General features: G+C 46.5%; 1 pseudogene; it reads left to right on the forward strand.

Moving 5' to 3' along the window:
- Positions 1 to 10,697: 10,697 nt before the first annotated feature.
- LOC142439939 (potassium channel subfamily K member 17 pseudogene) lies at positions 10,698 to 14,716 on the forward strand (annotated as a pseudogene).
- Positions 14,717 to 15,246: the final 530 nt, after the last annotated feature.

Raw genomic sequence — 15,246 nt, forward strand, 5'->3', positions numbered from 1 at the left:
AAAAAGGTATTTAACTTATGGCAGAAGCCACTAACAATTGAGTTGTCCAAATGGAACCCAATATAGTCAGGAACTTCCTGAATATTCAATTTTTTAATCCCATCTTGTTTTGTTTTTATGAAGTATATTATGAACAGGTGTGCATTAAATGTCCGTAATGGTCCTCTCTGGGGCGTTGGACTGTGAGTAATATTTTTTTTATTATTGACCATGAAAATTACTTAATGTAATGGGTGAGTTTCTTGATTTGCCTTTTTGCCAGGGGTTTTTAGAAAAAGAGCTTAAGCAATGGCATCCCTGAGCCCTGGAGTTACCTTTAGCCTGGTTTTCTACCCCAGAGGAATTCTTACATTTCCTGGGTAAACTGTCAGCAACTTGCTTTGATCCTTTATGTTTGGTCCTGGGCTACCCCCTGCCCTGTGCTTGGTCAGCACCTTGCAGGGATTGGTTGATAAAGTACGCAAATGCAGTGTCTGTAGCCTACCAAGAGAGGATTGATTGGTTAGATCACGGCGCTGGTGGGAGTTTGAAACCCAACACATGGCACCACTGGAGAAGCAAACCTGGTGATCCACTTCTGTAAAGATTTGTTACTGTTACTGTTATTGCTGTTGGTGCTGGTATCGGTGTCGGTGCTGGTATTATATCCAAGAAAATCCTATGAACACAATTCTTCTCTGAAACAGGTGGGGCTCCTAAGTAGTACATCCACAGCAAAAACAACATCACCAAGTTAGTTTTTCTTACAGTTGATCTCGACCTTAAAGCGACAGTTTAGGCAGGTCGAAGTCGAGTGTCAACTTGACACAACTTATCTTTTAGCATCTGAAGACCAAACCCTCTATCATTACATCACAATGTAACAATGTCCCATCTTGTTCCAGAATGTGTCTGTGTCTTTGTCCACTTATCCTCCTGCTACCAAGTGGGGCAGGGAGACTTACCACTGAGTAGCCGGGGTACACGCAAGGAAATATCACAAACCCTTGACATAAAAGAAGCTAGCTTTTCATTGGTTGGCAGTCATAATGCAAAGGGATCCCTGCCTGAATGGAAGCTTGTGAAGAAATGGCACCTGGGCCACATCTGATCTCCTTTGGCTACACAAGGAAGAAGGAAATCCAAGAGGTCAGACATGCCTGCACCTTGCAATCTCCTTGATCTTCTTATGACACCAACCATCCCTCCCACAGCATTTTACTTCTCTTCAGGATTCCGTAATCCATCACAATAGCCACACAGAAGTCGTATGCAGTACTCATAATGATAAGAATTTATTTGGCAGCTAACAGGTTACAAAATGGGAAGGAAACACTTCTTTTGTCTGAAGAGTCTCTACTCAGCCATGTCAGCAGATACATCTTTCTGGTCTTCTGCTTCTCATTGATGTGGTCTTTTGACCTGCTCAGACAAGTGTTACAAAATTCCCTTTATGCTGGTGAATGTCCACAAGGCACCCACTCTGCAAGCCTGTCTTCTATCCAAAGACACTGTTGCTTCATGCCCTGGCCTCAACCCAGCTCCTCTGTTTTGTCTGTGGTCTTGGTGCCGTAGCTTCTGTGGTCTCTGGGGCCTCTGCCACGTTAGACAGGGGCTTGCCTGCATTCTGCTGGTTGGTCTTCTTTTTTGTTTTTCATGAACGTCTGTTCCTACTTCTAAGATGACACACTTTTCTACCAAGCAGAATAGCAAAACTGACCAATTCCCAAATTAGAATCCTCCATACTTTATTTGCATGTTGTCATTCTGCTAATTGTAGAACAAGTTCTAATACAATGTCACTAATATCACATGCAAGTAAAACTTTGCTAAAGATCATATGACAACAGCTACAGCAGCAGATTGACGAGGAGCTGCCAGAGGTTCAGGCTGAATTCAGAAGAGGCTGTAGAACAAGGGATATCAGTGTTGATGTCGGAGGGATCTTGGCTGGAAGCAGAGGACACCAGAAAGATGCTTGTTTGTGCTTTGTTGACTATGCAAAGGCCTTCGACTGTGTGGACCATAATCAAACAATGGCTGGCCTTGAGAACGGGCTTTCCCAAACACCTCCATGTGTGGCTTCCTGTGGAGCCTGCACGTGGATCAAGAGGCAGTTGTGTGAACAGAACAAGGGACCGCTACATGGTTTAAAATCAGGACAGGTGTGAGGTAGCATTTATCCTCTCGTTACATTCATTCCTCCGTATGGGAAAGAAATCATCAAAATAAGCCAGATTGTATGAAATAAAAAACGAATGTGGCATCAGGATTGGAGGAAGGCTTATTAACAACCTTCGCTCGATATACAAATGACACAGCCTCACTTGCTGTAATTGAGGAAGATTTGAAGCACTTGTTGATGAAGATCAAAGATTGAAGCCTTCCATGTGGATTACGACGCAATGTAGAGAAAACCCCAATAGGTGACATCGTGAGAAACAGAAAAAAGATGGAAGGTGTCATGGATTTTTTTTCTTGGTTGGATCCACAGTCAATGCTCAGGGAAGTAGCAGCCAAGAGATCAATGGATGCATTACATTGGGTAAAGAGGCACAAGCGCCTCTTTCAAGCATTGAAAAGCAAGTTGCTACTTTGAGGACTAAGGTGTGTCTCATCCGGGCCATGGTATTTTCAATGGAAAGTGTGCCTGAGTGAGGAAGACTGAAGAAGAATCAATGCATCTGAATTATGGTGCTTTTGAAGAATATTGAAAATGCTATCCACCGCCCACAGAACAAATAAATCTGTCTTGGAAGAAGTACAACCAGAATGCTCCTTAGAGGCAAGGATGGTGAGACTTCATCTCCTCTACTTTGGACATGCGACCAGGAGAAACCAATCCCTGGAGAAGGACAACATGCTTGGTAAAGTAGCTGGGCAGCAAACCAGAGGAAGGCCCTCAACAAGGCGGGTGAACACACTGGCTGGAACAATGAGCTCAAACAGAAGAACAGTAGCAGTGATGGATGGAGCAGGGAATGACGGTGTTCCCTTGTGTGACGCAGGGTTGCAGTGAGTCAGAACTGACTTGACGGCACCCAACAACAACAACAACTTTGCAGATGAAGAAACCGAGGCATTGGGAGGATCATTGACTTGTCCAGGCCATCGAAGAAGCCAGTGAATGGATAGATTCTGACCACTGTGTCAGTACTATTTCCACTCTATCCACCAAAAGCCATCTAGACTTTGGTTCTCTTAGACGCGTCGACACCCTTTCAAATGGGGAATCAGGGTTAAGCCTCTAAACACGCTACGTGAGCCTCTCATGCCTGGCCTTTGCCCATCTTCTCAGCCTTGTTTTCTCCTGTGCCTAGCACAACAACAACAAACCAAGGCTGCTTTGCAGAGCCCTTACCCTCACATCAAGGGCCCCTGCTGTTGCCGTGGGTCGCTTGTTGGGCTACTAACCACAAGGCCTGTAGATCGAACACACAGGCAGCTCGATGGAGGAAGATGGGGTTTCTGTTCCTGTAAAGAGGCGCAGCCTTGGAAACCCTAGGGAGCAGTTCGGCTCTGTGCTAAACCAAGTGGTACCCTGGTTTGACCTCACATGGCTTCCCTGGTTGCCTGGGTTCCACCTTCCATCCAAATGCTTGGGCGAGAAATGTGCTGAACTGCACTGGGAACCAGCTTACCTTGCCTTCGGAGCTCTGAGCCTTTCTCTTCCATCTTTAGGGAATGGGCTGGTGCAAGAGACCAGTGCTCCTGAAAGCTCGGGCGAGTCTCCCAAGCCATCAGGCAAGTCGTGAGGGGAAATCAAGTTCCCTTTCTCAGCAGTGTGGCCCACGTACTGTCTCTAACCCAACCATGCTTTACAGCCCCACGACCGAGGGTCATAAAGCCCCACTCAACCAGCCTGTCTTCCTCAAGAGAGGAAAAGACCCAGCCTCTCACAGATCTCAACTCTTGCTCTCCTTCATCCAGCTGATTTTTTGCCTCAACTTATTATCAAAATTCTCCCAAATAACTAACACCTCAGGTATTTATTTATCTCTCCTCTCACATCACGCCCCTCGCTGTGTGTTGCATTACCTTCCAAGGTCTAGCCCCAAGCAGGAAAACTGAAGACAGAAGGAGTATTCACTGACATCGATTAAATAAACAAACATTTTTAAAAATGACAATACATTTATCCTGGTTTTGGTATCTTCCAAACCAAACTCACTGCCAGAGAGTTGATGCCAACTCATGGCAACTCTGCAGAATAGGGTAACACAGCTCCTCTGAGTTTCTGACACTGTTCCTCTTTATGGGAGAAAGCTTTCTCCGGTAGAGTGGCTGGGGGGTTTGAACTGCGGACCTTGTGGTTAGTAGCCCAATGCATAACCACTTGCCTACTGGGATATTGGAAGAAATACCAAGGAATTAGAACACTGGGTCCAGTCCAGCTTCTAGCATCTCTGATTTGATGTTTAGACAAACTGTGAGACTGGGGTGTGGTGTGTGTGTGTGTGTGTGTGTGTGTCTGTGTGTCCAGTCCCAACTTTTAGCATCTCTGATTTGATGTTCAGACAAACCGAGACTGGAGTGTGTGTGTGTGTGTGTGTGTGTGTGTGTGTAAAGTCTCACTGTGAGACTGGTGTGTGTGTGTGTGTGTGTGTGTGTGTGTGTGTGTGTGTGTGTGTGAAAAGTCTCTCCCCTGCTTTGCAGAGGCATAAATAAACCTTTAGAAATTCTTCTTCAGCAGAGAGGCTCTATGGATCAGAAACCTCAAAAATGAAGCTCTTAATTGTAACCAAACATGCAGCAAACAAAGGAGCAAGGGCTGAGCGGGGCTATTGTGCATGAATCCTGCTTTCCACAGGAAGCAACTTCTTCTAACTGTTGTAAGCAATCAATCGCAAGCCGAGTTTTTCATTTCTGGGTGCCGTGAGAAGTTGCCATGTAAAGACCCTTCCCCATGTATGTTTTAAACGCCAGGACGTGCAGCCTCACTCTCCTGGCAAGCTCTGCCCCGGGAGCAGTTAGCTTTCCTAATGATATAATTTCATGACCGGGGAAAATATTTCAGTTATTTCCCTAACTCTAATAGTTTCCATCCATAACCTCTAAAGGGAAGAAGGTTAAAAAAATAATAATAACCAAGGGGTGTGATGGGGAGGTTGGTCCTGAGTCTTCATTGCAAGTGCATGGAGGAGGACCAGCAGCAGGCCTGGCTCTATCTTACCAACACCACTCTTTCATCTGGAACCTTTTTGTGTGAAACTCCTTGAGTGCGTCACGACTTGATGACATGTGTGGATGTGGGAATGGACTTTGGTTTCCTGTCTTTTCTGTTCTGGCCTTTTCCGGTTTTGCCTTTCTTTTCTTTTTAATAAGCTCTCTGGTTTATGAAAAGAGGAAGGCCCTTGACAAGGCAGATTGACAAAGTGCCTGCAACAATGGGCTCAGACAACAGAACCATGGTGAGGGTGGAAAAGGCCTGGGCGGTGATTCGGACTCTTGTCCATGGAGTGGGAAGAGCTGGAAGGGACCCGATGGCACCTAACAACAGCAACAACATCTAGTTCACTGTGCTTCCCGGGTGCTGTCTACCCACTGCATGAGCCCTGGATTAGGTTGGCTAAGGTTGTGAAGTGTAAGGTGGATGGTTCAAAACCACCATCTGTTTCTCAGGAAGAAAATGAGGCTCTCTGTTCCCAGAAAGACATATAGTCTCGGGAACCCTGTAGAGGATCTCTGTGGGTCTGGATTGACTTGATGGCAGCGTGCGTGGTTGGGTTAGTAATAACCTAAAATTGAGTGGTTCAAACACAGCCACCAGCACTACCTCCTGACAATACGCTATCAGAAACATTACAACCAAGAAGACCCATATGGAGCAAGCTCTCCTCTGACTGCTGGGGTGACCAGGAGTCAGAATCCACTCAGCAATAATAGTTTGGTTTGGAGGGGCAGTGGGGCGGTTAGAGAGTTCATATGAATAGCAGAATTGATATTCCAGACTCTATAACTATATAACTATTATTATTTTTATTTTAAGCAGTGATTTCATTGTTCAAGTACATACGCACATTTATGCAACCAGGGCTGAGGCTGTGGTTGATATTCATACTTCCAATTTGCAGGCAGGGCTGGCTCTCTTTGTCTTTTAGCATAGAGCCAATCAGTGAATTCGATTCTCCATCCGAAAGGGCCAGAATTCAGCAGCCTTACCCTTTGTGTTCCTCTCGTAATCATTTCGAACAGCAATGGCTTTCTTAATTAACTGCTAGAGATCCTCAGGAAGGTTAGGAGCAAGTGCTTTGGACTTAAGGATGGTTATTGCCCGTCTCGGTAGTTTATTGTGTGGCACAAAGTGACTCTCTCAGGATCACACCGAATTGTGCAGGAGCTGGGTCCTTCTTAGCTAGTTTGTAGATCTGCTCTGTACATCCTCAGACATCAAAGTCAGCCAGAGTCAACTGGGACAGAGTCTTCTGAGGAGCGCCTGTGGTGTTTTATTGTTTTTGATTTTTTTTCCAGCGCCAAATAACTAAGACTCCAAGAGAAATCACCAGAATTCTACACCATGGTCTGCCCAAAGAACAAACAAAGCTGTCCTGGAGGAAGTACACCCAGAATGCTTCTTAGAAGCAAGGATGATCATGAAGTGTTGATAGAATCAGGTATATCATTGTGAATGAGGGGTAGTGCAGAGTGAAGACCTAAAGCCCATCTGTAGACAATTGGACACCCCCTTACAGAAGGGTCTCAGGGAGAAGATGAGCCAGTCAGGGTGCAGTGTAGCACTGTTGAGAAATACAACTTTCCTCTAGTTCTTTAATGCTTTCTCTATCCGCTCTCCCACGTAATTATCATGATTCCAATTCTACCTTACAAATCCTGCTAGACCAGAGCATGTACACAGGTACAGATAAGAGCTGGAAACAGTAGCAATACCAGGAGGGGATGGGGGAGGTGGGTGGGGGGAGGAAGGGGAACCAATCACAATGATCCATATATAACCCCCTCCCAGGGGGGTGGGCAACAGAAAAGTGGGCGGGTGAAGGGAGACATCAGTCAGTGTAAGACATGAAAAAATGCTAATAATTTATCAATTATCAAGGGTTCACGAGGGAGGGAGGGGGAAAAGAGGGAGGGAGGAAAAATGAGGAACTGATAACAAGGGCTCAAGTAGAAAGAAAATGTTTTGAAAATGATGAAGGAAAAAAAAAGAAAATGATGAAGGCAACAAATGTACAAATGTGCTTGACCCAATGGATGTATGTGTGGATTGTGATAAGAGCTGTACAAGCCTCCGATAAAATGATTTTAAAAAACGAACAAACCAAGAAGCAGAGATGGCTGAACTTCGCTCACATACTTTGGACATATATTGTGTTTGGCCGGGTTGACTAGAAAAACAAATCCAGTGATACTTACATATGTGTAAGAGAGAGCTTTACACCAACAAGTAATTACATATCAAACAAACATCTCACCCCAGTCCAGATCAAGTCCATAAGTCCAAAATTAGTCCATATAACCCGCACTAGTCTATACGTCCCTCTTCAGATTCACACAGCCACGTGCAACGATTCAGAATGCTGGAAGGTCACCAGCTGGTGGGTGCAAAGTCTTGCGGATCCATTGGTGGTAGTGGCATCACAGGACTGTCAGCTCCCAGCATGGCTCTTCAGCAGCAATGTGAAGGCAGTGAGGGGGGGGGGGATGTTCCCAGCACCCTCCTTATGAGGAGGCCACACCCACAAGGAGACATCAGGTTAGACTCTACTTATTGAGTTGACACAAAATGATGTATCTACCACATATAGGTTATCAGGAGAGATCCAAAAACAAAAAACCATACTCACTGCCATGGAGTCGACCCTATAGGACAGGGTAACACTGCCCCTGCAGGTTTCTGAGTCTGTCACACTGTATGGGAGTGTATCCTCTTTTTCCCACAAAACTGACCCTCAGCTCCTAACCAACCCCACCACCAGGCTATTCAGGAGAGAATGGTCCTGGAAAAGGACATCATGCTCAGCACACTAGAAGGTCATTGAAAAAGAAGACCATGAGGGACACAGGGGCTGCAAGAATGGGCTCCAACCTAACAACAATTGTGAGGACGGTGCAGGACCAGACCGTGTTTCATTCTGGTCGCTTGAGTTGGAACTGACTCGATGGATCCTAATAGCAACAGCAGGTTTTGGTGAAGTGTATTTGACTGTAGCCAACAATGAGACTTGTGCAATTTTATGAGATAAATGTAACCATAGTTACTCTGAGAAGGTCTACAAGTCGCTAAGAACAAAAAAAGAAATAATAGAAATAGGTAGGATACTTGGCTGCTAACTGAAAGGTTGGAGGTTCAAGGCCACCCAGAGGTCCTCAGCTATTGATAAGCCCATGGTGCACTGTTCTGTGGTGATGCGCATAGGAGAGACTGATATAAAGAAAACTCAAGATGCCATTCATGGGGCCGTCACTTCCAGGCAAGTTCAAATCACCTATTTCTCCAGAGCCTGACATTATCCTGCCACACAGACCACTGGGTAGGCGCTCCCACAATGAATCCGATCTACACCTGAGCTCAGAGCCTCACATTGTGGCTCTGTTGCTGGAGGCCCTGCCATGTCTCACTCCTTTCCCCCTTGGGTTATTAGAATTACCCTCCCTAGAGAGGTACCCCATCTGTAGCTGTACTTCACTAATGGCTTCTCTTCACAAACACGAGCCAATCTCTTTTAGACAAGCAGCACAGCATGATACAGTGTCTGGAAAGTTCAAAGAAAGTCATTGCCATTCAAATTTAAAGAGTAGACTCAAATAGGCTAATGGCTTTGGTGTGGAGCAGATTCTACTGGCCAGGCAGCTGGCTCCCAAGAAAGTCTACTGCAATTCCACCACCACCACTCTGGTCCTTATTGATTCTGCTCTCTGCTGGAACACTGCAGGGCCTGCCTTTGCTCCCCTTTCTGCCATCACTCCGCACGCTTCTTCCCTGTCCAGCCACCAAAGGCATAGTGCTCTTCAATTGCCACATGTCAATTCCTGCTGCTTCAAATTCTTTAGTGGCTTACTATCAGGCTCAGTGCTAAATCCAAACTACTTAGTGCATCCCAGGTGTGCCCTCAACTATCCCTCCACCTCATCTCACACCTGCTAGGTCCATGTGCTGGAGCCAGAGATGTCTTCTTGTTCTTCCTGGATCATGCTAAGCCTCTTTCATCCTCAAGGAGTTGTCCCTTGCTGTTTTCTCTGCACTTGTGAGGATGGTGCAGGGCCAGGCGGTGTTTCATTCTGTTGGGATGGGTCGCGATGGGTCAGGACTGACTCGATGGCCCTTAACAACTGCCCATCGAGCTGGAGTAGCAATTCCCAGTACTGTGGATTCTGTCAGTCAATGCTGAAGTTCTACTTCCTCATACCTGTGAATGTGACTTTGTCTGGGTCTTTGAAGATCTGAACCATTGAGTGAATAGGTCATGTTGGAGTAAGGTAGGTCTAGAGTGAAGGTGAGTGGTATCCTTGTTAAATACGAGACACAAGAGATACATACAAAAGGGAAGATGGTTAAGTGAGGACAGAAAAAGATGTCAATGACGCAGCAGCAAGTTAAGGAATGGCAAGAACCATGAGGGGTCATAAGTCAAGGAAAGATTCTCCAAGAGCCTTCGGAGAGAGCATGGCCCTGCAGGCGCATTCATCTCAGACTTTGTAGCTCCCAGACAATAAATGTGTGTGATTTTCAACGACCCAGTTTGTGGTCCTTTGCTCTGGCAGCCCTAGAAGACAAACACACAGGCATTCATCATTCCCCTGCTTCAGTTCTCAGTCCAAGTTTCTCGTTCTTGGGCCACTCGGAGTGAAACCACCCCACCCCTGATGCTCGCCCCTAATTCTGCTCTACCACTTTCTCTGATTGTTTTCTCACAGCACACATTACTAACTGCAATTTTCTCACATATTTATTTACTTTCCCTTTTTATCTCCTTTAATATCTCTGATAGAAGATGATATCCATAGAAGCTGCAGTTAAAGGAAATTAAACAACGTATTGCATTGGGCAAATATGCTGCCAAAAAACTGCTTTAAATTTCTCAGAAGCAAAGGTATAACTCTGAGGACTAAGGCACGCCTGAAGCAAATCACGGTGTTTTGATGGCCTCCTGTGGGTGCAAGAACTGGACAATGGGTAAGGTAAGTTGAAGAACAATTGATGTCTCTGACTTCTGGTGTCCATGAAGAATATTGAATATGCCATGGACTACCAGATGAATGAATGAATCTGTCCTGGGAAAATTATAGCCAGAATGGTCCTCAGAAGCAAGGATGGTGAGACTTTCTCTCACATACTTTGGACATGTTATCAGGGAAGGCCAGTCTCTAGAGAAGAACATCATGCTTGGTAAAGTAAGAGGGTCAACTAAAAAGCGAGAGGTCTCTATTGAGATAGACTGACACAGTGACTCTACAGTTACTCCATATCACAGCCACTGTGAGGATGGATGGGTCGCTGTGTTGTACATAGGCTCTCTCTGTACTCGCAGCAAGTAACTGGATGAGGCGTAACAGCGATGTACACGAGGTGTCCATGAGTTACAGCCATCTTGGCTAACAACCGCCTGGTAAACACTGTCCGCCGCTGCTGCAAAGGAAGGTTCTTTTCCATTAGGACCGTGTCTTCTGAACTCTTCCTGCCATGTTTCTTTATTTTATTTTTCCAGTTTGGATTCCCCAGACTCAGAGGGGGCCCATGACCAGTCATGGCTTGTGGCACAATGGGTTACAAGGTAAGCAGTTTGAAACCGCCAGAGGCTCCATGAGAGCCTCCCATAAAGATTCCGGGTCTTCGAAACCCACAGGAGCACTTCTACTCTGTCCTGTCGGGTTGCTATTTGTCTGAATTGACTCCATGGCCGTGAGGTTTGTTGGTGTTAAATCACCCACATTGTAGAACAGAGTTGAGGTCATTCATGTTCAGTTAACTTGTGCAGCCTTGCAGCCGGCAGAGCATGTTGTTTCTATGCCGCATATGTACAGATGCTGACAAGTATATAAGGGTTGCCCACACTGTCGCCAAGGACTGAGGTGCACAGGTTCTGAGCATGAGCTACCTAGGGCTATACCTGGGGAGAATATCTCTGATAGCAGATAAAAGGCAAGTTCATTGCATCTCAAGGTCTTGTCAAAACCTTGTTACGATGCAATTTGAAATACTTTATTTGAAAGAAATGACCTACCACGAGGGGCGGACAACCTTTTCCCCAACCTATGGTCTATTATAACGATGCTTGTGATTACTTTTGTGAGGCGCCCCCAAGTCACTTCTGACCCACAGCGACGTATGTAGAAAAGAACAAAACACTGCTGGGCCCCCTGTCATCCTCACAATTGCTGTTCTGGGGCAGCCCGCCAGTGGAGCCGCTGTGTCTGTGCATCTCCTTGAGGGGCGTCCGCGTCCTCACTGTGCTTTTCAGGGAGTGATGCTTTATGTGGGGCAAGTCACTGAAAAAGCCTAAAGAAAACAAATCCGTTATAGTCCAGTCAATTCTGACTCATAGCACCTGCCCATGTGGTTTCCAAGACCATATCTTTATGGAAATAGACTGCCCCAACTTTCTCCCGCGGCACAGCCGGTGGGTTTCGACTGCCCACTTGTCAGTCGGTCACTGAGTGTCCAACTGCTGAACCTCCAGAACAACAGACTGAAGCACACACTTTGGGCTGAAAGGTCCAAGGGATGATAGCTCCCTTTTCAAAGAACACATTTTCAACAAACGGACACTGTGAGCCTTGATTCGGGAAAGCAAAGCATTTCCCTCTGAAAGAAAACAGGCTGTGTTTAGTGTCTGATCACGGCCCATTTTGTGTGTTTCCCGATAGCTGAGTACTAACTCAGTAATAATGGGGCTAGCCAGGGTAGGGGTGGTTGGTTCAGCGCAGAATTCTTGTCTCCCATGGAAGAGACTTGGGTTCGATTGCAGGCCAAGGCACATCTTGTGTGTTGCTGTGATGCTGGACAAGTTTCAGCAGAGCTTCCAGACTCAGACAGACTAGGAAGGAAGGTCTGGTGATCGGCTTCCTGAAAATCAGCCCATGTAGAACCCGATGATGGACAATGTGCTAATCCCCAGCCGAGAGTTGGGCAACATTTACTGCCTTTGTGTACGTGTTAGGGGCCAACTCGACAGCTCCCTTCTGGGATGGTTGAATGTCCACGAGTTCTTTCTGGTACGGTATATTCTTTCCATTTTCTTTGGATACTCCCATTATTCAATATTTCGCCCACAGAATCTTTCAGTATTGCAACTCAAGGCTTGAAGTTTTTTTTTTTTCCTTTTGTTCCTCCAGTTTAAATTGGGGTCTCGACCCACAGGTTGAGAACTGATGTCTAGAGAGTAGTTGGGAAGACAAATGCTATCTGTCATCGATGAGAAAGCCCTTTGTGACTGGAAAACGTGATTCAAGTGTAAGTTATTTGATCTTATGTAAAAGAAGAGGGTTGGCTTAAATGGGGTCAATGTCCTAAATTCCCACAACTCTATTATTATCTAAAGATCATGCTAAAATTATGGCCCTTTGAAACACTTTCTTCCCTTTTGCCAAGAAAACTTAATATGAAGCTCTTGCTTAAGAGAAACCACTTCCTAGATGGTTTGGCTCCCAAAGACACTCATAAGCAGAAAGTTACGAAGAAACGTGAACAGTTTAGACTTAAGTCCAAACCCATCGTAGTCAAGTCAGTGCCAACGCACGGAAACACTACAGAACAGAGTTGAGCTGCCCCGTGGGGTTCTCAAGGCTGTGATCTGGATGGAACCAGACGCGCATCTCTCTCTTGATCCAAAGATGCCGGACTCACACCAACCACCTCACTCGTTGGCAGCCAGGCATGTGGCCAGCGGCTCTTTCTAGGCTTAAATAGGAAGAGATGAATATACAAACCAGGGATGGAACCAAATGCGCCTCCAAAAGAACAATGAATTTCATTTCGTATATCACATTTCAATATGTAACCGAACATCCGACTTGATGACTTCTCTGCTTCTCAACAATGTTGCATGTTATACCACAACCAAAAGGACAAATAATTTAACAGTGGTTTTAGAAAAATGTGGATAAATTTGAGTGGTTTGAACATGATGAGGTCTAGAGTTTCTTTTTTTCGTTCATTTTTTTCCCCACTCTTAAATTGCTCTTCAGCCGCAGGGTTTCATGTTCAATGCCTCTTCTGGTGTGTGGAGGGGGGCAGAATCCTTGGACTAGAAGCATATCATCAAAAGCAAGACAGTCAATGATATAATCCAAACCCCCCCCCCAAATTATTTTTCTCGGTGCCTTGGTCTGTAGGCCTGCTCCTGGGGCTCTTGAGCGTGTTGGTTCAGAAAATCGCATGGGTTACACCACATCGCTCTAGTGTTTCAGATAAGATGTTCCACTCTATTTTTAGCTTGTAAGTTATGTTCATTTGTTAATTTATCATCCTAGTTTAAAATGTCAGATGAATTCAGGCCCCCAAATTACAGAATAAAGCAAAAAGTTGAGAGCTGTTTGGAAAAGCATTTAGTATTAAGGGATGTCTAAAGGAAACTGCTTAAGGTTCCAATGGGGAGGAGTTGGTTACACATTGAACTGCCAATCTTAAAGTCAGCGGTTTGAAACCACTAGTCACTCTGCAGCCTTGAAAATATTTATTTAAAGGGTTGGAAACTCAACGGGGTAGTTCTTCTCTGTCCTGTAGGATCGCTATGAGTGAGAGCAAATAGATGACAACAAGTTTTTCTTTTCGGTGTAAGAGGCTGTGCAACACATACAGAGACCGAGAGCGCACCCCACGCCTGCAGGCGGGGCTCGGGGCTGTGCCTCCTGGGTGCCAGGCTCGTTGTTCCTGCTCCTCGTCTACCCGGCCTACCTGGCGCTGGGCACCGGCGTGTTGTGGACGCTGGAGGGCTCCCTGGTGTGGGGCTCCAGGCGCAGTTTCCAGAGCGACAAGTGGGCACTGCTGCGGAACTTCACGTGTCTGGACAGCCCGGCGCTGGACTCCACGATCCAGGGCATCGTCCAAGCGCACAAAAGCGGGTCCCTGGTCATAGGCAACATCACCAGCATGGAACGCTGGGAGCTGGTGGGCTCCTTCTTCTCCTCCGCGTCCACTATCACCACCATCGGCTATGGCAACCTGAGCCCCCACACGCTGGCCGCCCGCCTCTTCTGCATCTTCTTCGCTCTGGTGGGGATCCCGCTCAACCTCGTGGTACTCAACCGCCTGGGCCACCTCTTGCTGAGGGGCATGCACCACTTCGCCCACAAGCTGGGCCGCGCCTTGCAGGACCCGGGCCAGGCGCCCTGGCTGGCGGGCTGCAGCGCCCTCCTGGCGGGCCTCCTGCTCTTCCTGCTGCCCCCGCTGCTCTTCTCCTCCATGGAGGGCTGGAACTACATGGAGGGCTTCTACTTCACCTTCATCACCCTCAGCACCGTGGGCTTCGGCGACTACATGATTGGGATGGACCCCTCCCGGAAGTACCCGGTGTGGTACAAGAACATGGTGTCGCTGTGGATCCTCTTCGGGATGGCGTGGCTGGCCTTGATAATCCAGCTCATGTTCTCCTTCATGGAAACCTCAAGGGAGGTGTGTTCCTGTTACCGCCGGAGCTCTGAGGAGGAGGACCTCAAGCCCCCCAGCTGGGCGTCAGAGCCCCACCCACCTCTGCCAGCCTGCCGCGAGGAGGAGCCGATGGGAGTCAGCCCGCATCTGGAACCTTCTCCTCAGGCTATGCACTGTGACAAGGACAGCTAGTTCTCCCCCTAGGTTTATCCCTTCTTCTTCCTCCTTCTGCCGCCTGCACTCAAGATTGCCCTTTGTATCCCCCCAGAAGACTAAGTGCTACTATGTCATTAACTCCCTCCCCCCCCCAAAAAAAGATATACAGAGACCACAATATAAGTCTATCCAGAGACCACAATGTAAGTCGAACACTTCAAAGCCAGAACACAGCTTGAGCAGAGTGGAAAATAAAAAAGAAAATAGAAGCGGCACACATATGGAAGGTGTGATGGCAATTTAGCATGTCACACATGTAAGACTTCATAGCAATTTTCATAAATATTTTAAAGATCTAAATGTCCCATCTTTATGCAGTAAATCTCTCAGAGCACATTTTAATACAGAGACGTTAATGGGCAAATTACACTCAATGTTTCACAGGTGAGGTTGGCTCCAACCTTCTTGATAGGAAAAAAAATCTAACTTGTAAGTGTTTCTGTGCACGGGTAGAGTTGTGCCACCGTATAACGAGACTGTAACAGTTTAGTTTTAATAAAGGAGCT

Source organism: Tenrec ecaudatus, chromosome 2 (genome assembly GCF_050624435.1).
Source record: "Tenrec ecaudatus isolate mTenEca1 chromosome 2, mTenEca1.hap1, whole genome shotgun sequence".
NCBI lineage: Eukaryota > Metazoa > Chordata > Mammalia > Afrosoricida > Tenrecidae > Tenrec > Tenrec ecaudatus.